This window comes from Bombina bombina, chromosome 2 (assembly GCF_027579735.1).
Source record: "Bombina bombina isolate aBomBom1 chromosome 2, aBomBom1.pri, whole genome shotgun sequence".
In the NCBI taxonomy this organism is placed as follows: Eukaryota; Metazoa; Chordata; class Amphibia; order Anura; family Bombinatoridae; genus Bombina; species Bombina bombina.
The window spans coordinates 1388825135-1388851291 of NC_069500.1; the positions used below are offsets into that span (position 1 = coordinate 1388825135).

The 26157-nt window shown below is 40.1% G+C and overlaps 1 long non-coding RNA gene across 2 annotated transcripts; it reads left to right on the top strand.

Moving 5' to 3' along the window:
• Positions 1-278: 278 nt before the first annotated feature.
• Positions 279-25214, top strand: LOC128648316 (uncharacterized). 2 transcript variants are annotated; one of them, XR_008400572.1, is made up of 3 exons: positions 279-367; positions 24571-24755; positions 25057-25214. It is a non-coding gene; the product is annotated as an uncharacterized LOC128648316 (long non-coding RNA). The 2 variants fall into 2 exon arrangements; XR_008400571.1 differs by lacking the exon at positions 279-367 and adding an exon at positions 18579-18614.
• Positions 25215-26157: the final 943 nt, after the last annotated feature.

Here is a 26157-nt window from a genome sequence, read left to right on the forward strand (position 1 = left end):
GGTTACATTCTTGTTTGCTGGCGAATTTGATGCAGCACTGTGTCAGCTAACGGGTTAAAGCTCATGTTTTCTACAGACTTAGATTAATGAGGCATTCCCCGAGGAAAGCTATAAATATACAGAGTTTTGCTATTCTGCTGCCACTGGCCGTTCATTCAGAGCGGATTATACATAGCACAGCATCCTCTACGGTAACTATAGCAACTGCTTCCGCCCTACGGGTTAATACCGCGTGCACTCTAGTCGCACGCTCCAGTTTTTCCCAACGCTCGTACCCTGAACACAATGAAAACTCCCACAAGCAAGAGTCCCCAGCAACGGTCTGTACCATTTTCTTCGGACAGACGAAGTTTGTAGACGATTTGTGGTCAGTATTACATGTTATCTAACTGAAATTATTAGCACGCATTTATATTTAATAGATTATGTAAACTAAGCCGAATTGCTGCAACGTTATAAATAGATTAAGGTGACAGAAAATATAAAAACCCCTTCAGAAGCATAATGGTACTACCCGCCTCCCCAGCTAATTGACAGGGGAGGAAGGTGACAGTCACTGTTTGACAATTGACACTGGGTGGGAATGTGACTGTGCAGCAACTGAAACCAAAACAAAAGCTGTGTACTTTAGTACCAGTGTTGTATATCTCAGCCCAGATAAACATTTCTATATAAACAAGGAACGGAAGCAATGGTGTTATATGTAGCCGCCAAACTCATATTGTTCCATTGGTCGTTGACAAACTTGGAAGGGATATAACCACTTATTCAAGTTCAGGGACAGTTAAAGCGAATACATTAAAGTATTAAAAAATTAATAATCTTACATTCCATAAAAGTGCGTTGTTTAAAGGGACTCAAACCCATTTTTTCCCTTCATGATATGGGTAGAGCAGGCAATTGTAAGCAACTTTCTAACTTACTCCTATTATAATTTTTTCTCTGTTCTCTTGCTATCTTTATTTGAAAAAGCAGGAATGCAAGCATAGGAGCCGGCCCATTTTTGGTTCAGCAGCTAGGTAGAACTTGCTGAATGGTGGCTACATTTAAGCTGTAGTGAGCTTTTATAGGAACTCCCACACCTGAGACCCCCAGTTGGGATTTCCTGTAATTAAGACATTGCCCCTTTAAGTCTAGGACGCACGCAACCGCGTTCACCTAGAGAGCTGCAGCCACATATTCTTTAGAACGAAAAAGATAGACACCTAGGATATGAGAGTCCTGACTCCTGGTGTAAAAGTAAGGGAATTCAGCACTCTTTTATATATTTAAAGATACTCTATTGTATACATATATTTAGGGTAGGCATTTCCTGTCATCATGACTATACACACCGCATCCTAAAGTGCCAAGTGCAAACAATGTGTATATATATATATATAGCAGTTCCGTTAAAGCCCAAAAGCAATACCTCTCCTTGTAAGTACGTCTTCAATAATGAGATCCTGTATCACAGTATGCCAAAGGAACGTAGGTCCCGTACTTGCAGAACTTGGCAGTCGACTCCTAGTGGATTTTACTTTCGTTAGCTACAAAATTTCTGCCTGCACGCCATCTTGTAGGGTTAATTTTAGCATTAGTGTAGTGTAGTAGACAACCCAAAGTATTGATCTAGGCCCATTTTGGTATATTTCATGCCACCATTTCACCGCCAAATGCGATCAAATAAAAAAAATTGTTAACATTTTCACAAACTTTAGGTTTCTCACTGAAATTATTTACAAACAGCTTGTGCAATTATTGCACAAATGGTTGTAAATGCTTCTCTGGGATCCCCTTTGTTCAGAAATAGCAGCCATATATGGCTTTGGCATTGCTTTTTGGTAATTAGAAGGACCCTAAATGCTGCTGCGCTCTACACTTGTATTATGCCCAGCAGTGACGGGGTTAATTAGGTATCTTGTACACTGTGAGAAAAAAGAGTAAAGTTGGGGTCCGTTTGTGAACACTTAGGGTACAACTGCTGTGGTTGTACCCTCAATGGATCATAATTACACCTTAAGGAACTAATATGTAACATTTAGTGGTAAATAAGGTACAAATATGTTTCCAACTGTCAAGGGGTCCATGTCTGTACCATTTAATCCCCAAAAAAGGTACAATTACTTGTGTGACTAAAAGGTTGAGGGGGTGGGTGGTTCAAGACTGCCAAACCCTGCAAGTCCATATAATTTGTACACCTCAGTTATTTATATTCACATAACTGGCAGTCACCCAAAATGAATGCAACATGCATTTTGTACAGCAAAATAATTATGTTCAATTGTTGTTGGTAACATGCAAGAAGCGGGTAAAGCAAAAAACAACAACTTAATAACCCATATATTCAATGTTACTGTGTTGCTGGTTCTAAACAGGAAACAAGCACTTAACATTTAAATGTTTATATTTAGAGCATCAAGATGTTAACTCTTAAACATAAAGCAAATGTATTAACTAAAATTACAATTATTTTTTTTGTTTTAAACTCTATAAAATAAACAAGAACTGTTTAAGAACCATTTAAAAAAATAAAATAAAATTGTAACCGTTCCCCAGTCACATACATGGACATTGTGTTACACGCCATAGCGCCATCTGTTGGTTGAAAGTTCCATGACATGTGTAACAGCTCCATCTATTGGTAGCAGGTTCATCACCAAAATGTGTACTGGGCAAATAGATTAATTTGCATATATTTTGCATAGAGTGACAATTCAATGTATGGTTGTGAGTTTTATCATTTATCCCTCCCCAGAATCCCCCTTCTTTTCGTTAGAGTTATATTTTATTATTTTGTTGTTTTCTATCGGCTAGATTACGAGTTTTGCGTTAAGATGAAAAAGCAGCGTTCACAGGTCCTAACGCTGCTTTTTCCCTACTGCTGGTATTACGAGTCTTGCAGGTTTAGGGGCACCGCACACTTTTTTTGGCCTTACCGCAAAACGACTTACGGAAACTTTGTAAACCCTTTTCTCTATGGGACTTCCATAGCGCCGGTATTACGAGTCTGTCCTGGGAGGCCAAAAAGTGAGCGGTACACCCTCTACCTCCAAGATTCCTAACGCATTCTAAAGTCAGTAGTTATGAATTTTACACTACAACGCTGTAGCATAAAACTCATAACTAAAGTGCTAAAAAGTACACTAACACTCATGAACTACCTATTAACCCCTAAACCGAGGCCCTCCCGCATCGCAAACACTATAATAACATTTTTAACCCCTAATCTGCCGCTCTGGACATCACCACCACTATAATAAACATATTAACCCCTAAACTGCAGCACTCCCGCCTCGCAAACACTAGTTAAATATTATTAACCCCTAATCTGCCGCTCCTAACATCGCCGCCACCTACATTATACTTATTAACCCCTAATCTGCCGCTCCAGACATCGCCGCAACCTACATTATATTTATTAACCCCTAATCTGCTGCCCCAACATCGCCGACACCTATCTACATTTATTAACCCCTAATCTGCCGTCCCCAATATCGCTGCCACTATATTAAATGTATTAACCCCTAAATCTAAGTCTAACCCTAACACCCCCTAACTTAAATATAATTTAAATAAATCTAAATAAAATTACTATCATTAACTAAATTATTCCTATTTAAAACTAAATACTTACCTATAAAATAAACCCTAAGCTAGCTACAATATAACTAATAGTTACATTGTATCTATCTTAGGGATTATTTTAATTTTACAGGCTTGTTTGTATTTATTTTAACTAGGTAGAATAGTTATTAAATAGTTATTAACTATTTAATAACTACCTAGCTAAAATAAATACAAAAGTACCTGTAAAATAAAACCTAACACTGTAACACTACACTACAATTAACTAAATGAAATACAATTAAATACATTAAATTAGGTAAATCACAAAAACCCCCACTAAATTACAGAAAATAAAAAACAAATTACAGATCTTTAAACTAATTACACCTAATCTAATAGCCCTATCAAAATAAAAAAGCCCCCCCAAATAAAAAAAAAACCCTAGCCTAACTAAACTATCAATAGCCCTTAAAAGGGCCTTTTGCGGGGCATTGCCCCAAAGAAATCAGCTCTTTTACCTGTAAAAAAAAAATACAAACAACCCCCCCAACAGTAAAACGCACCACCCACACAACCAACCCCCCAAATAAAAGCCTAACTAAAAAAAACTAAGCTTCCAATTGCCCTGAAAAGGGCATTTGGATGGGCATTGCCCTTAAAAGGGTATTTAGCTCTATTGCAGGCCCAAAGCCCTAACCTAAAAAATAAACCCACCCAATACACCCTTAAAAAATCCTAACACTAACTCCCGAAGATTCACTTACTGGGAGAAGTCTTCATCCAAGCGGCAAGATGTCCTCAACAAAGCCGGCAGAAGTGGTCCTCCAGACGGGCAGAAGTGGTCCTCCAGACGGGCAGAAGTCTTCATCCAGACGGCATCTTCTATCTTCATCCTTCCGACGCGGAGCGGCTCCATCTTCAAGACATCCGGCGCGGAGCATCCTCTTCAAACGACGTCTTCTTCGGAATGAATATCACTTTAAGTGACGTCATTCAAGATTATTATTATACTTTATTTATGAAGCACCAACATATTCCGCAGCGCTGTCCATGGATACAATCCATTTAAATAAAACAATACAAGACTTGTAAGAGACAGGACAAAATGTACAAACACATACAGGAGGGATTGAGGGTCCTATTCCCATGGGAACTTACAATCTAGAAAGGTAGGAGGTTGAGAAACAGGAGGTGAGGACTGCAAGATTGGGAAATATGTTAATACAGAGTTAGATGAGGGAAATGTTAGGTAAGTAAAATTAATTTATTATTGAGTTGGGTGGTAGGCTTCCCTGAACAGAAAAGTCTTCAGGGAACATTTAAAGGAAGACAGATTAGGGAAAAGCCTGACAGCATGGGGGAGAGTGTTCCAGAGGGTAGGTGCTGCACGACAGAAGTCCTGCAGTCTAGCATGAGAAGAGGTGATAGTCACGGATGCAAGGAGCAGGTCATTGTTGGTTCTTAGTGGACGGGCTGGAGTATACTTGTGTATTAGAGAGGATAGGTAGAGGGGAGTGGCGTTGGTGAGAGCTTTGTATGTAAGGGTGAGAATTTTGAATTTAATTCTGCTGTGAATGGGGAGACAATGAAGGGACTCGCAGAGAGGTGCAGCAGATACAGATCGACGGGAAAGGTGATAGAATTCTATCAGCCAATCGGAAATTAAGGTAGAAAAAATCCTATTGGCTGATTGGATCAGCCAATAGGATTGAAGTTCAATCCTATTGGCTGATTGCATCAGCCAATAGAATCTTTGCTACCTTAATTCCGATTGGCTGATAGAATTCTATCAGCCAATCGGAATCTAAGGGACGCCATCTTGGATGACGTCACTTAAAGTGATATTCATTCCAAAGAAGACGTCGTTTGAAGAGGATGCTCCGCACGGGATGTCTTGAAGATGGAACCGCTCCGCGTCGGAAGGATGAAGATAGAAGCTGCCGTCTGGATGAAGACTTCTGCCGGTCTGGAGGACCACTTCTGCCCGTCTGGAGGACCACTTCTGCTGGCTTCATTGAGGACATCTTGCCGCTTGGATGAAGACTTCTCCCGGTAAGTGAATCTTCGGGGGTTATTGTTAGGATTTTTTTAAGGGTGTATTGGGTGGGTTTATTTTTTAGGTTAGGGCTTTGGGCCTGCAATAGAGCTAAATGCCCTTTTAAGGGCAATGCCCATCCAAATGCCCTTTTCAGGGCAATGGGGAGCTTAGGTTTTTTTAGTTAGGCTTTTATTTGGGGGGATGGTTGTGTGGGTAGTGTGTTTTACTGTTGGGGGGTTGTTTGTATTTTTTTTTACAGGTAAAAGAGCTGATTTCTTTGGGGCAATGCCCCGCAAAGGCCCTTTTAAGGGCTATTGATAGTTTAGTTTAGGCTAGGGGTTTTTTTTATTTTGGGGGGTCTTTTTTTTATTTTGATAGGGCTATTAGATTAGGTGTAATTAGTTTAAAGATCTTGTAATTTGTTTTTTATTTTCTGTAATTTAGTGTTGTTTTTTTGTGATTTAGCTAATTTAATTTAATTTATTTAATTGTATTTCATTTAGTTAATTTATTTAATTGTAGTACAGTGATAGGTGTTATTGATGGAATGTACACCTGTGTAGCACTCTTTCCCTATTTAACAATGGCAAGAGTTGGACAAGGTATAGTAGTCTAGAATAGGAGGAGTAAGTGGGGATGAATTAAAATATAACCTTTATTGGTAAATTTAAAAAAAAAGCAACAACAAACACAATCTACATACATACTAAGTTAAAAATTTTTAACTTAGTATGTATGTAGATTGTGTTTGTTGTTGCTTTTTTTTTAAATTTACCAATAAAGGTTATATTTTAATTCATCCCCACTTACTCCTCCTATTCTAGACTACTATACCTTGTCCAACTCTTGCCATTGTTAAATAGGGAAAGAGTGCTACACAGGTGTACATTCCATCAATCCTAGGATTGATACTCTTTGTCTCAAATAACCAGTACACAGCACCTCAGCCACTCTATAAGATAAAAAACCTGGATCATAGATAGATTTATACAAACAAAGTACATTTACCAGTCCAGAGAACAATAGGCTACCCTATTTTGTAAATTTGTGCAGTGCCATTAGTATTTTGGTTTTTTTTGATAGGTGTTATTGTAACTTAGGTTAGGATTTATTTTACAGGTAAATTTGTATTTTTTTTTAGCTAGGTAGTTATTAAATAGTTAATAACTATTTAATAACTATTCTACCAAGTTAAAATAAATACAAACTTGCCTATAAAATAAAAATAAACCCTAAGCTAGCTACAATGTAACTATTAGTTAAATTGTAGCTAGCTTAGGGTTTATTTTATAGGTAAGTATTTCGTTTTAAATAGGAATAATTTAGTTAATGATAGTAATTTTATTTAGATTTATTTAAGTAATATTTAAGTTAGGGGGTGTTAGGGTTAGACTTAGATTTAGGGGTTAATACATTTAATATAGTGGCAGCGACGTTGGGGGTGGCAGATTAGGGGTTAATAAGAATAATGTAGGTGTTGGCGATGTCGGGGGAGGCAGATTAAGGGTTAATAAGTGTAATATTAGGGGTGTTTAGACTAGGGGTTCATGTTAGGGTGTTAGGTGTAAACATAAAATGTGTTTCCCCATAGGAATCAATGGGGCTGCGTTACTGAGTTTTACGCTGCTTTTTTGCAGGTGTTAGACTTTTTCTCAGCCGGCTCTCCCCATTGATGTCTATGGGGAAATTGTGCACGAGTACGTACAACCAGCTCACCGCTCACTTAAGCAGCGCTGGTATTGAAGTGCGGTATGGAGTTCAATTTTGCTCAACGCTCACTTCTTGCCTTTTAACGCTGGGTTTGTAAAAACCTGTAATACCAGCGCTGCAGTTAAGTGAGCAGTGAGAAAAAACTGCACGGTAGCACCGCATAGCTCATAACGCAAAACTCGTAATCTGGCCGTATATATTTATGTTTTATGTGGCATGTCACCCTAAATTTAATGGGGTGCTTGTAGAGTCTAGTACAGAGAGATATAAAACACACTGAGTATGGAGAGTAGCTCTTTTTGGAACTGGTTGATTAGCCGGGTTCTTTCAGGTGGTTTTGTAGCAGTCTTTAGATTTGCTATATGGCTACAGTATCCACACTTTTATAAAACTGCAGTGTGGCTATTGTAATACTGTATGAAAAAGTACACATTAAATGAATGCATATATGAATATTATATAATAAATTTAATGGAACAGCATTTGTAATATGCCTTGTTGAGTACAAATTTGCCATCATGAGGTACAAATGGCTTGTCACTGGGGCAGTACCCTTAAAAGGCCAGATTTTTTAAGGGTACAATATGGTATCATAGCACTGAGGTCCAATCTAGTCACCAAAGGTACATATTTGCCTTTAAAAGGTACAATCTGCAAGGGTACCAATTTGTACCCATGTTAAAGGGTACAGCGGGTGTACCTTTGAGGGTACTGCCCCAGTGACAAGCTGTTCTACCCCTAAAGGTACAATGTTTGCACATTTTTTCTGACAGTGTAGGGAGCTTGCTTGAAGGGTTTATTTTAGCTTTAGTGTAGAGATCAGCTTCCCACCAGACACATCCCACCCCTTGATCCCTCCCTGACTACTCTCAAACAGCTCTCTTTCCTCCCCCACCTCACTATTGTCACCACCATCTTTAGTACTGGCAGAAAGTCTGCCAGTATAAAAAGTTTGTGCTTGTTTTTATTTTTTTTTAATTATATATTTTCTGCAGTGTAGGATCCCCCCTTACCACCCAACCTCCCTGAGCCACCCCAAACAGCTTTCTAACCCTCCCCCGCTCCCTATTTGCTGCCATTTTGGGTACTGGCAGCTGTCTGCCAGTACCCACTTTTGAATACATTTGTCCATTTTTTCTATAAATATTTTTCTGTAGTGTAGCTGCTGCCACCCTCAATTCTCTACCCCCTCCCAGATCCCTTTTTCATAATCATTAACCCCCTCCCTCTCCTACCACCCTCTCCCACCACTTCTTATATGCTCATATGAGCAGATCGCGGGTGCACATGCGCATACGCGCGCACACTACCGCACGCACCGGCGAGTGAATTCACACTGCCTGCCGGTAGTTCACCATTGATAGCCGCCCACCCGCCTCCCTGCAATGGCTCCCACCCACCAACGATCGCGACCATCGATGGCCATTGCAAAGAGGGCCACAGAGTATCTCTCTCTGCATTGGATGGCTAAAAAATGTTATTGCAGGATGCCTCAATATAGAGGCATCACTGCAATAACATGAAAGTGTCTGTAACCGATCAGGATCGCTTCCACCACTTGAAAACACCAACGATGTACAGGGTACGTCCTTGGTCATTAACAACCGTTTTTTGTAGGATGTACCCTGTACGTCGTTGGTCGTTAAGGCGTTAAGTAGATGAAAACTTCTAAAACATATTTATGCAATATTCATATTTAATAAAGGTTTTAACTATGCAATATTCATATTTAATAAAGGTTTTAACTATGTATTTCCTGTAAATATTTCACATTCCAATGTTCTGCACATAAGGAAATATGTTCTAAATATTAAAGAGATTATCCCATATATTTTATATATATATATATATATATATATATATATATATATATATATATATATATATATATATATATATATATATATATAGGTAGACAGCGCAACCCAGATTCAGATGTAAATTTATTAAAAAACGTAAAAGTCACTAAAAAATGCAAGGGAAATCCTGTGGGATGTGTGGTCAGTACATGTTGCTTTATGGAAGGTTCTAATGCTGCAGCCAGGGTGGACTTCAAACAAAATGCCTAACACGTTTCTTCTGCATAATTTTCCTGCAGACTTCTTCAGAGGTCTTATAGAGAGGTATTTAACCACCTGTTGCCAGTCCGATATTTAAACGCCATTACCGGAAGTGACGTCACACCTTACTTATTGTGAGTCTATACGTCATCTTTAGAGTGGGGAAATATCCCCTCAAAACGTGTAGTGTGAAACATACAATAAAATACAAATACGAATATATTTATCAATAAATGATTGTTATGTATGTGATAATTCTCTTCCCGAGATTGTCATATCTGAGGCGGGAACACAATATATAATCAGAAAAATATGGCAATATCAGTCAGAGAATATTAAAAATTTGACTGACACTATCATATGTAGTCCGTTTAGGTAAACGGAGTCTAAGACATATACGGCTAGATTACAAGTTGTGCGTTAAGGTAAAAAAGCAGGTCCTAACGCTGCTTTTTTACGCCCGCTGCTATTACGAGTCTTGCAGGTATAGGTGTACCGCACACTTTTTTGGCCTTACCGCAAACCAACTTACGTAAATTTCGTAAAGGCTATTTTCTATGGGACTTCAATAGCACCAGAGTTTGTTTTTTTGTAATTTAGCTAATTGTATTTCATTTATTTAATTGTATTTAATTCAGGTAAGTTATTTAATTGTCGTCTAGTGTTAGGAATAATTTAGTTAATGATAGTAATTTTATTTAGATTTATTTAAATAATATTTAAGTTAGGGGGTGTTAGGGTTAGGGTTAGACTTAGGTTTAAAGGGTTAATAAATTTAGAATAGTGGCGGCGGCGTTGGGGGCGGCAGATTAGGGGTTAATAAATGTAGGTAGGTTGTGGCGACATTGGGGGAGGGAGATTAGGGGTTAATAAATATAATGTAGATGTTGGGGGCAGCAGATTAGGGGTTCATTAGTATAATGTAGGTGGCGGCATGTCCGGAGCGGTAGATTAGGGGTTAATAAGTATAATGTAGGTGTCGGCGATGTCGGGGGAGGCAGATTAGGGGTTAATAAGTGTAAGATTAGGGGTGTTTAGACTCGGGTTCATGTTAGGGTGTTAGGTGTAACATAACTTTTCTCTCCCCATATGAATCAATGGGGCTGCGTTACTGAGTTTTACGCTGCTTTTTTGCAGGTGTTAGACTTTTTCTCAGCCGGCTCTCGCCATTGACGTCTATGGGGAAATCGTGCATGAGCACGTTCAACCAGCTCAAAGCTCACTTAAAGGGACAGTAAACCCAAAAATTTTCTTTCATTATTTAGATAGAGAATACAATTTTTAAAAAGTTTCCAATTTACTTCTATTATCAAATTTGTTTCGTTCTTATGTTATTCTTTGTTGAAGGGATACCTAGGTAGGTAGCGTGCACATGCCTGAAGCACTACATGACAGGAAATAGTGCTGTCATCTAGTGCACCTGCTAATGTATAACATGGTTGCAAAACTGCTGCTATATAGTTTTGTGGACACGTGCACACTCATGAGCTTACATCCCAGCTTTTCAACAAAGAATAACAAGAAAACGAAGAAAATTTGATAATAGAAGTAAATTGGAAATTTGTTTAAAATTTTATGCTTTATCTGAATTATGAAAGAAAAAAATTGGGTTTTATGTCTCTTTAAGCAGCGCTGGTATTGGTGTGCAGTGTGGAGCGCAATTTTTTTTGAGAATAAACTACAAGTTAGCAACGCACCCCTGTTACTGCACAACTCGTAAACTAGGCGATAATCTAAAAAAGATAAAAATAGGGATAAACCTAATAATGTATATTAACTAAAATACAATTGCATTTGTGTGTAAATGTGTGGTATAAGAAACCTTATCCATACTAGAATGATAACTGAAGAGATAATGAATTCTTACTAATGCGGTAAACTATACAAATACTGGAGAAAAGTTCTGAACAGTGGCGACTCTAGGAAAAATATATAGCCGTTTGTTCCAGGTAGAGGAAGGACTCGTTTGGCGGAGCTACCCAGTCGGGGTAGACGGGGATCCGTCACAGTAGATATGTTTTATTTCTGTTACCTTAAATTGATTCTAATTACATATTCTGCTCCAAGCTTGAAAAAACACACAGTAGGAGATGAAAAACAGCCAGTAAATAAAATCAGAAAGATTGGAATTAGCTCCATATTGCAGCTGCAGGAGGAGCCTTTATAAGTCTTACTGTAAGTATGATGTTTTTTTCAGTGGAAAGGTCTGATGTATAGAGTGAGAGATAACATGGGTTCTATGGAGACAATTAGTAGGATTGAGTCTAAATCTATCTATATATCTCTCTCTATTATTAGTGGCAACAGGTAATCCAGGAACTGTCTAATACCATGGGTGGCTTTTCCAGTTGCCCCAATCTCTTTTGGAAACAGGAAATAATGTCACATTTTAACCCACCAGATAAAACAGAATCTTTGTTTTGCACTTCAGATTATCTGGACTTCACCCGTTTACCAAATGTAGTACCAAAAGTACTATATGGCTTATTTCAGGACTTGGGGCAGCATACATTATCTACTGAGTTATACCAATTGCCTGTCACTGGAGTATATGATTAGGAACTGAGGAAAAAAGGTGGTAAAACTGAGAAATGGAAGGTTGTATAGCTGAGGAACATCACTGAAACATAATAATGCAAGACCAGTGTAATAGCTTTTAAAGTGTATTCCTGAAGGAGTCCACTAAACAAGGAAGTTAAAAACTTCCATTTGTATGTTACAGGGGCACGTAATCATCTGATCTTCAAGTTCATTGGTCAATCAGAAGCTTGGATTGTTTCTTCTCCACCTTGTCTTTTGGTTCTTCTATACTTTGTTTTCCTGGTTTTCCACAACTCACCTGCTTTCCTGCCTTGTCTTTGTGGTCAACTTTTTCTACAGTTAGAGATTGCTCCTCATGTTGTTTCGACTGTTTAGTTCTTTTTGGGGTTTTCAACCTAATTCTTTTTCTTATTTGCTTTTTTTTTTACCCTTTTTGCAGCAAATTATAAAGAGGGGATATTATTGGTTTTGTATTAGTTTTGCTACAATGTTCTCATCTCATTTTTTCATCTTTATCTTGTAACGTAAAAAGCTTCAGTTGAGCTTCAATTAATCATATTATTAAAGGTGAGCCGTTTAACACATGCAATCATATCCCTGAATTCTGTTTCTAGCCAGAAATATATCTAAACCATTTTTAAATGTATCTAAGGTATTGGCATTCACTACCTCCTCTGTTAATGAGTTTCACAATTGTATTGCTCTAACAGGTATTTACTATTTGTTTTTCCATTGGTTGCTTGTTTTGCCCTCGTCATTTTCATTTTTTTCACTTTTATTGTAACAACTTTATTGTACTTTAAGGGGCTGCTCGTGAGCAGTAAAGAAAATTATGCAAAATAATGTCTTTAATAAAATATAGTTACACAAAAGTTAGAACAATAGAATGTGTGCCTTTTGGAAATTGCTACATTTTAAAGGGGCATTAAATATATTATAAAAATTAAAAGCTCTAATTCATCAGAACATGTAATTATTGCAATACTTAGTCTAGATAATTATAGGCCCAATTATCTTAAGGTCTCTGGGCTGGCAAGATTCTGTAAGAATTCTCATCAGTACTCTGAAGCCCCTTGTGAGGAGGTTAGGGTGTGTGGAACTCAGAATGAAGGAACAGAAACACTGAACAAAGGAAGTCTTTTAAGAAGCTTTGCTGAATAATTAGCAAAGAAGACACATTAGTAGTTTAAAGAACGCAGAAACCACAAGCATAAACATAGGCCCAAGGTTAAACACTATAGTCCAGTTACATTTCAGCAAGCCTCAGAAAGTTGCAGTAACTAAGTCCAGTGGACACTGAAGCTCAAATAGTGCAATACACTCACTGGGTATAGACAGAGAGACTGTCATGGGATACCAGGTATGTACAGCAGGTGCAGTTGGTTTGAGAAAAGCTGTCACTGGTATAGCAGACACAGGACACTCAGCAGGTTTAAGGTAATTATGCTTGTTCTCTGGAACAAGGTGAGCATACACAGGTATTAGGTAAGTATGCTTGGTCTCTGGAACAAGGTGAGCATACACAGGTATCAGGTAATTATGCTTGTTCTCTGGAACAAGGTGAGCATACACAGGTATCAGGTAAGTATGCTTGGTCTCTGGAACAAGGTGAGCATATACAGGTATTATGTAAGTATGCGTGACTTTCAGGAACCAGGTGGACATACACAGGTACAAGGTTAGTGTACAAGTGAGATGAGCTGAGTAACCTTTTATAGTCCCACTCCAATAGTCTCCAGGTAGGAGTTCCCGGTAATAAGGACATGGCCCCTTTAAATCTAGGCAACTAAATGCTGCGCCCACCTAGAGAGAAGGTGCAGCAGGTATCCAGCCCTGGCTTTCCTCCACGTGGGATGCAGAGGCCGGGGAGACGGACCACAGCCTTTCACCCAAAACAGGAGTGGTGCTGCGGGTAAGTACATGACACCCTGCAATTAATTAAAGGCATCTTTTACCTTGATAATAGTCTTGCAAAAGGGAGGTTCTCTGCATTTAAGTATGCAATGGTGATGAATACGCAATGTATGCAATAGAGATAAAAAAATGTAATTTAAAAATGATATAAAACAAATAAATGATATGTTGAAATAAAAAGAAGCAGTAAAATTGTATTGTTAAATTACTTTTAAATTCATAACTAAATAGTTAAAATTCGTAAAGATAAAAAAAACAGTAAAATTTGTAATAAGACTACACTGCACATGCAAAAAAACTTTGTGCAGTTTTCTACGAGGGCTAAACAGGGGTGTTCTATAGGTGTAAATGAGAGTTCTCCGCCAGCATATTCCCTAAACATTTTCACCCAACAGATCTCACAGCTTTATCTCACAAACTGAAAGGTGGTTTGATTGAGTCAAAATACACAAAACATGTACTATTACACACACATTCGCAAAAAAACACTGAGTATCACAATGAGAACGCTTTACAGTTCTGTTGGAATTATCTAAACATAATTTGTATACAATGTTAAAGGGTCACGCAACCCAAAAAAATTTTCTTTCGGGATTCAGATAGAGCATGCAATTTTAAGTAACTCTCTCATTTACTCCTATTATCAATTTTTCTTCATTCTCTTGCTATCTTTATTTGAAAAAGAAGGCATCTAAGCTAAGGAGCCAGCCAATTTTTGGTTCAGACACTGGACAGGACTTGTTTATTGGAATGTATCCACCAATCAACAAGAACAACCCAGATTGTTCACCAAAAATGGGCCGGCATCTAAACTTACATTCTTGCTTTTCAAATACAGATACCAAGAGAATGAAGAAAATTTGATAATAGGAGTAAATTAGAAAGTTGCTTAAAATTGCTGCTCTATCTGAATCACGAAAGAAAAGATTTGGGTTCAGTGTCCCTTTAAGCTTTTTGACACATACATGCCTCGCCACTATTTCATTTGGAAGAATCAACATTACACAAAATGTCACGCATCTCCTGTATGGTGGAGGTATGCTCACTTTTTTTTTAACATATCGCCTGGCATGAATATTGCGAGATGAAGCTTTGGGCGCTGTGTGGTTAACCCTCACACAGAGTAAAATCCCTGTTTGGAGCTGCAGGACACTGGTAGTGGCTTTTCGCCACTCTTCAGGATGTCGGCAGTCATACAGCACCCTATAATGTTTATTTAATTTAGGACCTCAACCAACACATCAGGGGTTATGCTTATGTTCATTAGGGTCTGTATGAAATAACAAAAAAGGTTTAATTTATGGTTGTGAGTTTCTCCCTGACTTTTATAGTTATTTGCTGCTTTTTATCTTGGTTGCCATATTAGACTCACCTGTCTTCTCCCCTTGCTTGTAGCAGAGGGTATAACGTCTATTTAACTGCCTCAGTCCTCTTTGCCTTTGCCCTTGCGTTGTCTCTGACTTCTCTGTGAGTTCTTGACTCACTGTGTATTACCTGGCTTGTTTGACGTCCCTTCTGGTTCCTGATCCCTGGCTTGGTCCTGACTTCGCTGATCTTTGTGTTCCTGACCCAGGCTCGTCTGACTACTCGCTTTGGTTCCTGACCCGGCTTGTCTGACTACCCACACTGGCTTTGACTCCTGGCTTGTCATTTTGCTTTTGGACTCTTTATTATTTTTTGTTATTTTTTAATAAAGGTGTGATTAATTTAGCATTTCACGTCTTTGTCTGATTCTTGGTGGTTCCCTGACAATGGTCTTATGAAGTCAGATGAATGGTCTTAATCATAACCAAACTGTAAAATCACCCCTATATTATTTCAATTGTTCTCCTACCTGGTGTGCACCCACCTCATGACCACTTATTCTCATTAAGGGCCAGATTACAAGTGGAGCACTATTTAACACCCCCACTCGAGCGTTAACTGCGATAGAAGTAAGCTTTTTGCACGCGTTGGGTTGCGCTAGTATTATGAGTTGAAAGTAAACTGTTTTCGTTACTGTGCTTACCTTGCGCACGTAAAAAGCTGATCTTAGGATATTGCGCAAGATAACGTATTCCCCCATAGAATTGAATGGAGCAAAAAAAAGTGGAAACAAACTCCCTACTGGCACGCAAACCCGATCCCATGTTCTGAAGTGCGCTAACCCGACATGAAAATAAGAATATTTCACATAGCAGAATACGTTCTATTTAATACATATTTATATATACAGTATATATGATGGTATTTTGCACAAATATATATTTATACCTATATATAGATGATTATATATTGGTATAGATATATACAGATATATACATATATAAGAATATCTCGGCTAGATTACGAGTTTTTGTCGGTAAGGCTTGCGGTACTAACGAGCATTTTTTTCTCACCGCTCACTTAAGACAACGCTGGTATTACAGGTTTTTCTAAACCTGGCGTTAGCCGCAAAAAAAGTGAGCGGAGAGCAAAATTTAGCTCCACATCTCACCTCAATATCAGCCAATTGGAATTAAGGTAGGAAAAAAATCAGCCAATAGAATTGAAGTTCAATCCTATTGGCTGATCCAATCAGCCAATAGGATTGAGCTCGCATTCTATTGGCTGTTCCAATCAGCCAATAGAATGCAAGCTCATTTCTATTGGCTGATTGGATCAGCCAATAGGATTTTTCTACCTTAATTCCGATTGGCTGATAGAATTCTCTCAGCCAATCGGAATTGAAGGGACACCATCTTTGATGACGTCATTTAAAGGAACCTTCATTCTTCAGTTAGACTTCGTTTGAAGAGGATGCTCCACGTCGGCTGGCTTGAAGATGGACCCGCTCCGGATGGATGAAGACAGAAGATGCCGCCTGGATGAAGACTTCTGGCCGTCTGGATGATCACTTGTGCCCGGTTGGGTGAAGACGTCTCAAGGTAGGGTGATCTTCAAGAGGGTAGTGTTAGGTTTTATTAAGGGGGTATTGGGTGGGTTTTAGAGTAGGGTTGGGTGTGTAGGTGGTGGGTTTTAATGTTGGGGGGGTATTGTATTTTCTTTTTCAGGTAAAAGAGCTGATTACTTTGGGGCAATGCCCCGCAAAAGGCCCTTTTAAGGGCTATTTGTAATTTAGTATAGGGTAGGGATTTTTTTTATTTTGGGGGGCTTTTTTATTTTATTAGGAGGATTAGATTAGGTGTAGTTAGTTTAAAATTCTTGTAATTATTTTATTATTTTCTGTAATTTAGTGTTTGTTTGTTTTTCGTACTTTAGTTTATTTAATTTAATTGTAATTAATTGTAGTTAGTTTAGGTAATTAATTTAATTATAGTGTAGTGTTAGGTGTAATTGTAACTTAGGTTAGGGTTTATTTTACAGGTACATTTGTATTTATTTTAGCTAGGTAGTTATTAAATAGTTAATAACTATTTATTAACTATTGTACCTAGTTAAAATAAATACAAAGTTGCCTGTAAAATAAAAATAAACCCTAAAATAGCTACAATGTAACTATTAGTTATATTGTAGCTATCTTAGGGTTTATTTTATAGGTAAGTATTTTGTTTTAAATAGGAATAATTTATTTAATTGTAGTAATTTTATTTAGTTTTATTTAAATAATATTTAAGTTAGGGGGGGTTAGGTTTAGGGTTAGACTTAGGTTTAGGGGTTAATACATTTAATATAGTGGCGGCGACGGGGGCGGCAGATTAGGGGTTAATAAATGTAGGTAGGTGTTGGCGAAGTTAGGGACGGCAGATTAGGGTTTAATAAAATTTAACTAGTGTTTGCGAGGCGGGATTGCGGCGGTTTAGGGGTTAATGGCGGCGATGTCCGGTCGGCAGATTAGGGGTTAAAAACTTTATTTAAGTGTTTGCGATGTGGGGGGAGGCTCGGTTTAGGGGTTAACAGGTAGTTTATGGGTGTTAGTGTACTTTATAGCACTTTAGTTAACTACTGACTTTTAAAGGCGTTCGGAGTCTTGACAGGAGAGGGTATACCGCTCACTTTTTCCAAGACTCGTAATACCGGCGTTAGGAAAATCCCATTGAAAAGATAGGATACGCAATTGACGTAAGTGGATTTGCGGTATGTTCGAGTCACAGAAAGAAAGTGAGCAGTACACCTGTACCTGCCAGACTCGTAATACCAGCGGGCGTAAAAAAGCAGCGTTGGGACCTCTCAACGCTGCTTTTTAAGGCTAAAGCAAGACTCGTAATCTAGGCGTCTATTTGTAAATACTTAGAACATATTCCCCAATGTCCAGAACATTGGAATGGGAAATATTTACAGTAAATACATAGTTAAAACCTTTATTAAAGGGATACTGAACCCATTTTTTTCTTTCTTTCATGATTCAGATAGAGCACGCAATTTTAAGCAACTTTCTAATTTACTCCTATTATCAAATTTTCTTCGTTCTTTAGGTATCTTTATTCAAAAAAGCAGGAATGTAAGCTTAGGAGGCGCTCCGTCTTTGTTTTAGCACCTGGGTAGTGTTTGATGATTGGTGGGATGGCTCATAAGCTTACATTCCTGCTTTTCCAAATAAAGATACCAAGAGAACGAAGAAAAACTGATAATAGGAGTAAATTAGAAAGAGAAGAGCAGGCAGAGGTGGGTGCTGGTTACAAAGCTAAGCACTACAGGCACTGAGGATATAGTATGTGGTGACAGCGAAGGGCAGCTGGTATTCGCCTGAGAGGTCATTATGACGGCAGTTTACAGATCTACACGTGCATGGCGTAAGAGTTGTCTTTGCACCTAGTAATATAGAGTTAATGTTTGGCAGTGTCACCCTTGGACTCATTTAGATAAGGATTGCACATATGGGGGTGAGTAAAACCTTTTCTGTATGATAGATTCATCTTACGGAGAACGTGAACTTTTAATCTTTCAGTCTGTGTTTTACATTGGTGTTCTGGATCGTTGCTGCATTTGTTCTTAGCCTGTGGTCATTATTTTGTTTATGGACACAGCCTTCAAAAAGACCTTATTACTACAATAAAGAGCTGATAATGGATTACTGCTGGGTTTGTTCTTAGCCCGTGTCCTATTATGTTTATCGATACAGAGTTTATTCACAAACTTTGCATAATGGATGGCTAGGAAGTTGTTTCACAAGAAATCTTATATATAATTATATCCATATTGTAGTGTGGTGGAGTTCCAACACTTATTTTAAATCAATCTATGACTTTGTTTTAATACAATGGTCATACTATTGCTAGAATATAATTGAATGCTATTGTTCCCTCTTCTGTCCCTCACAAGTGGAAGAACTCATATTGAAAATATTATCCTGAACTTGACAAAAGGATATTTGTTGTGTAGGTGCAATGTCAACAGTTCATCACTAAAGGAAAAGGAAAAAAAGGGAAGGAGGAAGAAAGGGGGAGGAAAGGAGGAAAAAGACAATGGCACTTTTATCCCTTAGATTTTATATATTATATGGTAATGCCTGTTTGTCACTGACATCATCTTATACTTAGTCTGAAATATATATGTAGTCTCAAAATGTTGTGTTTTATATAAATAAAATTATTACCGATTATTTCATAATGACTTTGCAGTGCTTTAGTGTATATCACTTCTCCCACACACCTTTAGTGTAGGTCACTTGACCCCCCCACACACACACACACACATTTAGGGTGCACACTGTGCTCCCCTATACCTTTAATATGTTTAATTGCCCCCCCCCCCCATCTTTATAGTGTTTCCCTGGAACCCACCTGCAAATTAAATGTGTGTCCCTGAGCACCCCACACACTTTTAGTGGGTCTTATTGTGCTCTAGCCCCCACCCAGGTTATAATGTTGTGTAGAAGCTGAAGGGGTTTGTGAAGCATAGGGTAGAGGCCCATAACATATAAAAAGGTACCGTTTGTGAATCTTACTTCATTATTATACCCCATCATTTCTTCAGTGTTCAGTGCGTCTTTTCCCACTCCGGCCTTTAGTGATGGCTTCCTTAGAGGAGCTGTTGGGCCACATCCGGGAGGCTGCTGTGTCCAAGGGACCTACCTGGCTGGAGGAGAAGATCCATTCCATTCTTGGTGAGCAGGTCCCAGTTCCATTTGTGGAAGCTGTGGCGGTAAGGCCCAAATCGTCGTAGAAGTCCCGTCCTCCTGTCCGTCTTAGTCTGGATCCGGCTGGGTAGTTGGCAGGCTTGAAGAGAGCTAGTTCCATTCCTGGCCGTCGGAGTTCGTCTTCAGTGGTGGCATCGGCAGCGGAGAGTAACGTGGAGACAGTCCCTTCCAGACCAGTGAGCAGCAGGGATCTGGACCAGAGTGCTAGTCCCCATATGGCTTCAGATGGTAAGTCTCTTCCGGGGATGGCAGCTCACGGCCACGTGGAGCCTGGGGATATTGCAGGTTTGAGGGGGCAGGCTCCGGAGGTGTCGGACGGCTCGGTTGGGCCTGCTATTGTGGGTGGGACTGTTCAAGTGGGGGGGCGTGATAGATGAGGCCTGTAGGGGTGAGCCTGATATGGTGGGGGTTTCTCTGGACAGGGATGAAGGCTCTGTTTATGTTGTTGGTGGCAGTTCTGATGGGGGCCAAACTGCTGGTTTTTGGGGGGAGGATGAGGATATTTATTTAGAGGGGGAGCTGGGGGAAATATTTAGGGGAGTTCAGGAGGTATCCATCCCTCAAGGAGATATGGCTTTATGTCTGTCACCTTCTTCTGGTGAGGAATATGCCCCCCCCCCTCTCCTGAGGCTCATGGGTCTAGGTCCCAGATTAATTCCTCTGGGTCTGGGTATAGGGATATCCACAGAAAATATGAGAAGCACAGGTAGCAAGGTGAGCACAAAGATTTATTGGAATTGTCATCCAAAAGAAACAAACAATGTAAAAAATTGAGTGACGGAGAACAGTGTTTCCGGGGGAGAAAAGGTGAAAAGGAGGCTTCTAATTGATATTATGGCTGACTCGTTTCGGCATTAGCCTTACTCATAACCATACTAAAATAATAAACACACACGTGAAATTAAAAAGGGGAAGCCTCCATACTGATTGGCTATCAGGTTCTCACGCCCTCTAGCTATTTGGCCAGTCAGGATAATGCTCACTCCTACGCCCCCTCCCGTGTAAAATGTCTAACGTAGCCAAAGTCATTAATTTATTTGTTAGATTGTTATCCTTAGTATCTAAAACTAATTTCTTCTGACTAAACAAATCTGAGAAAGTATATGGAAAAATGAATATATATATAATACTCCTGCCAGAGTTATCTAGCGGAGAACCTAAAGCTATTGATACACTAAACCGCTAAAGGTAAGTAAGGTCTATGGCACGTAGATATAATTGCATAAGAAAAAAGCCCTACAGAGAGTACCTGCTAATGACCCCCCCAATTGAGGATTAACCCTTTCAAAGGCTAAAAGTGAGATGTACTATTGGAAACCTGTGTGAGTATATAGTTGACTCCATAATGAGTCCACACAGGGACCCCCGGCTCATAGCCAAAGTGGCAGATGCCAGGAGCTAATAAAATAAAAATAAAATACAATGGGACACCCTTGGTGGAGTGTCTATAAGACTTAACAAACAGCCCAATAGTCAAGAGCCCCAGTAAGAGGGGATTCCAACTTGATTTAAATGACTTGGCTATTCATGCAAGAAGTTAAGATAACATATACATGACTTACATAGCTTATAACACCCTAAGCCTATAAGGGGGGGGGGGGGGAGTTATATAAAGCAACTTGGGATCGATATATAACAACTAGTTGCAAAAACGAAATACTAAATTACATGATGGACATAAATCTGACAAAATGGAAACAGGAGGGTATTTCAAAACTACTGTGAATGGGTAACTTGGAATTTACCAAAAATTAATTAAGTCGAATTCAGAATTGAGACCTTCTGGAGTTCGCGTTCTCAGCTTGAAAATCCAGAAGGCCTTCCTTTCCCCTAATTTACGTACCCTATCACCTCCTCCTTTTGTAAGAGGCACTTTATCAATGATCATTCATGAGGAAAATCTTAGGTCTTTCTGATGGGCACCTGAAAAATGTTTAATGAGTGAGGTGGTTAGAGTACCTGCTCTGATGTCTGACAAATGCTCTTTTATTCGGGTCCTGGCTTCCCTGGTAGTTAACCCTATGTATTGAAGGGCACATTTTTTACAAGTGATAAGGTAAATTACATAGCTTATAACACCCTAAGCCTATAAGGGGGGGGGGGTGGAGTTAGATAAAGCAACTTGGGATCGATATATAACAACTAGTTGCAAAAACAAAATACTAAATTACATGATGGACATAAATCTGACAAAATGGAAACAGGAGGATATTTCAAAACTACTGTTAATGGGTAACTTTGAATTTACCAAAAATTAATTAAGTCAAATTCAGAATTGAGACCTTCTGGAGTTCGCGTTCTCAGCTTGAAAATCCAGAAGGCCTTCCTTTCCCCTAATTTACGTACCCTATCACCTTCTCCTTTTGTAAGAGGCACTTTATCAATGATCATTCATGAGGAAAATCTTAGGTCTTTCTGATGGGCACCTGAAAAATGTTTAATGAGTGGGGTGGTTAGAGTACCTGCTCTGATGTCTGACAAATGCTCTTTTATTCGGGTCCTGGCTTCCCTGGTAGTTAACCCTACGTATTGAAGGGCACATTTTTTACAAGTGATAAGGTAAATTATGAAATTTTGTCTGCAGTTCAGGCAAAACCTGATTCCAAAGTTTTCACCAGTCACCACAGAACAAAATGTATCCCCTACACTTACTCTCTCACAAGCCACACAGGTGTGATGGTGACATTTGAATGTGCCATTACATCTTAGCCATGAGGAGTTGGAAGGAACCCTATTCTTGATCCTGGTCGGGGCAACAATATTCCCTATCGTCCTGTTTCTTTTATAGGAGAACCTCACTCCCTTTTCAACTTCATTGATCAAGCCATCATCGGCTGCCAAGGGTTGCAAGTGTTTATCCACTATCTGACATATTTCTCTGTATTGTTTTGAGTACTCAGTAGTAAAAGTGATTTTACTTTTGCATCCTTTTTGAAAGTTTTTTCCATGGCCTAATAGGCTCTCCCTGGTAATCCTTTCTACAGTGTGCCTGGCCTTGGAAATAGTATGAATCCTATAGCCTCTTTCTTTAAGCCTTATGGTTAGATCATCCGTTTGTTTTTCATAAATATCCGGATCAGTACAGTTTCTTTTAAGGTGGATGAACTGACCCTTAGCTACACCCCCAAAGATCCCTCGGGAGTGACAGCTAGAGGCATGAAGAAGTGAATTACCTGCAATAGGTTTATGGTACACCTCCGTTTTAATCCTCTGGCCGGGTATACTCTCAAGTGTAATATCAAGAAATTGTATCTTTGTATCTTGGACTTCTGACGTAAAGCTAATACCCATGTTGTTATTGTCGAGATTGCTAATAAACTGTGTCATTGTCTTATCCTGGCCCCCCAGATGAACAGGAGGTCGTCTATGTACCGACCATACAGTACTATTTCTCTCCTATAGGGATTGTTCTCTCCAAAGATCCCACATCTCTGGAGGAAAAAATCTCCCCTAAACTTAAAATAATTATGAGTCAGGAGGAACCTCATAACTTTAACCACATAATCCACAAAAGTCAGATTCTCACCATGGTGATTATCCAAAAAGAATCGTATTGCCTCAAGACCTTTTTCATGAGGTATGGTGGTGTAGAGGGATCTTACATCCACTGTGAGCCATCTGTAGCCTGTCTGCCAATTGATGTCACAAAGTAAATTTAATACATGCTTTGTATCTGCCAAATGGCTCCACAGGGTGCTCACCAGGGGCTGCAAGATGTTGTGCAACCACTCTGACAGATGTTCCAGTAATGACCCAATCCCGCTGACTATTGGCCTCCCTTGTATATTTTCCACTGACTTGTGGACCTTCGGATGGTGGTTAAAAGTAGCAATGGCAGGGTTTGACACCAGCAGATACTTTTTAGTGTCAAGATCTATAAAGCCTAGCTCTACTCCATCATCTACAAGGCAGGCCAATTGTTGCTGGTAGGTCTTAGTGGGATCACTGGGAAGATTAAAGTAGTCCTCTGTGTTGTTTAGCTGTCTGTTTGCTTCCGCTATAAAATCACCTTTATTCATGAGGACTATGGCCCCGCCCTTATCATCTGCCCTGATGATGATGTTATCATTTTTGCCCAAACTGTTGAGTGCCTTCTTCTGCTTGTGAGTGATGTTTCTATTCTTGCCCCTTTCAGATTTATAATAGAGGCATGTAAGATCTTCCTAAACTCTCTTTTGGAATCTCTCGAGGATATTACCCCTACTCTGTATAGGGTAGAAGGAAGATTTTTCCCTAAATTTAGGGGCCCTGGCACCTCCATGCCTCATTTCTATACCCTCCTCCTCGAGTGATTCCAAAATCTTAACATCACATGCTTCCTGAAAACTAGGAGTACCATCCCTCAGGGGCCCTATCTCCCCTCCAACTGTATCTATTGGAATGAAGTCCAGACTCTCATTTTCCCCCCTTTCGGGGTGGGACTTAAAAACATTTTAATGTCAAGTCTCTAATGAGCTTGTTTACATCAAGTAAAGTTCCAAATAAATTGAAATCTGCCGTTGGTACAAAAGTCAAGCCCAAACTCAGGACCTCCAATTCATGCACATTCGGGGTGTAGTCGGATAGATTCATTCTGGGTATAGGGGTTTTGATGTGCGCAGGGATGTGGGTTTTTCTGATGTTTCTGGGGGGAGGGTTCCTGTGTTTAGAGGTGGGAGAGGGCGGGACATTTGTCACACTCTTCTGTTTCTTTTTCAAAGGTAGACCGCCTGTATGAACGGCCTGGGGATCCCGCTGGCCTTTCTCGTGAGGAGCAGAATGTCGGTGACGGCCGGGAGGATAAATCCTTCGGCCTCCACGGTTCATGGACGGAGTCAATTCGCATTGAGCCTAATGACGGAGTCCCTTGGTCTGGGGTCCTAGTCCCTTGGGTCAAATTCAACTGGTGGGTACGGCAGGTGGAGGTACCGGGGGCCTGTATATAGTGGGGGGTTGGCATCTATGGCCACTTCTAGGGGTGCCTGGTCCACTGAAAGATGGCCGTGTAGGCCTGGGGGACATTTGGGGGCGGGTAGGGGGAGAACATGTAGGAGGCCACTGCCTGATGTGACAGGGTCAGTGGGTTTTGGAGGGACAGCCCCAAAAAGAGGTAGAGGGAGTGCTAAGGTTGGGGGTACCAGCCAAACTAGGGGGAGACAGGGGGGTATTTGCCCCTGAATATGGTTTCACCTGTCTCTGTTTTGCAGAGTCCTGTACGGCATCCGCCCCAGGTGGATTCAGCGGTACGGGGTGTTGTTGCCTGGATGTCAGATAGAGAAGGTGTGATCACGGAGCAGCGCAGGAGCAGGCTACAGTCAAGAGAAATGGTTGACAGCGTCGTCGTTGGTGTTCAAACAACAACGGATGCAAGTTCAGGTGATATGGCTATTGGGTCAGCTGGGGGTGCTACATCTGTATTGAGGTATGGGAGTGTCCCTAGTAGTGAATCTGTGTCGGGTCATTGTTAGCGGGTTTACGGGAGTTACTGGCAAAACTGGAGGGACAGGGCGGGCCTGCTTTGTCAGTGGCGGCAAGGGTGTGGGTCCCCCAGGCGGGACCCATTCCTGGGCCCTCGTTGGTGAAGGAGTCTCCGGTGGGTGCTCTGATGAGCGGGGATTATTTGGTTGGGCCTAGCGGTAGTCAGGTTCCCAGTGCGGTGGTTTTGGCAGGCGTGGGCGGCGGTAAAGTGGTTGGCGGATCGGAGCTTAAGGTGGCGGACACAGCGATGTCGCGGTCTTACCTTTGTTCGATTGGTCCTTTAGGTATGCACTTGAAGGATGAGCTTAGGGACAAGATATTCAAGAGGGAATTTATTGAACTTTTCTCCCTGCTGCCTCTTGACCAGTCTTTTGAAATCCTGGAGGATTCAAAGAAGGATTCGGTTAAAAAAGAGGAGGAGGAGTGTAAAAAATGTTATCGGAAGTTGCCTAAAACATTCACTAATTGGTTTCAGGCTTTCATGATTTATGTCAGTGTCATGTCAGGGAAGTTTCCTGAACAAGGAGCAGCAATGTTCTGCTACCTTGACGAAATTGCGTCGGCCCAGAGAACGTATGGGGGTATGGCCTGGTGGGCTTATGATGAGCAGTTTAGGCAGCATTTATCGGTTAAGCCCGCTATGCATTGGGATGATCAGGATATGGGGTTGTGGTTGAAGATCATGACTCCATTGAGGGCTGCTCAGCCCTTTCGAGCTGGAGCCTGTGGCCAATCTACCTGGGGGCCGTCGGTTGTTGGAAAAAAGGGTTACTGTTCAGGATGTGGGGGCTCCCACCCCTTTTTCAAGTGTTTCCGAAAATCAAAGACCG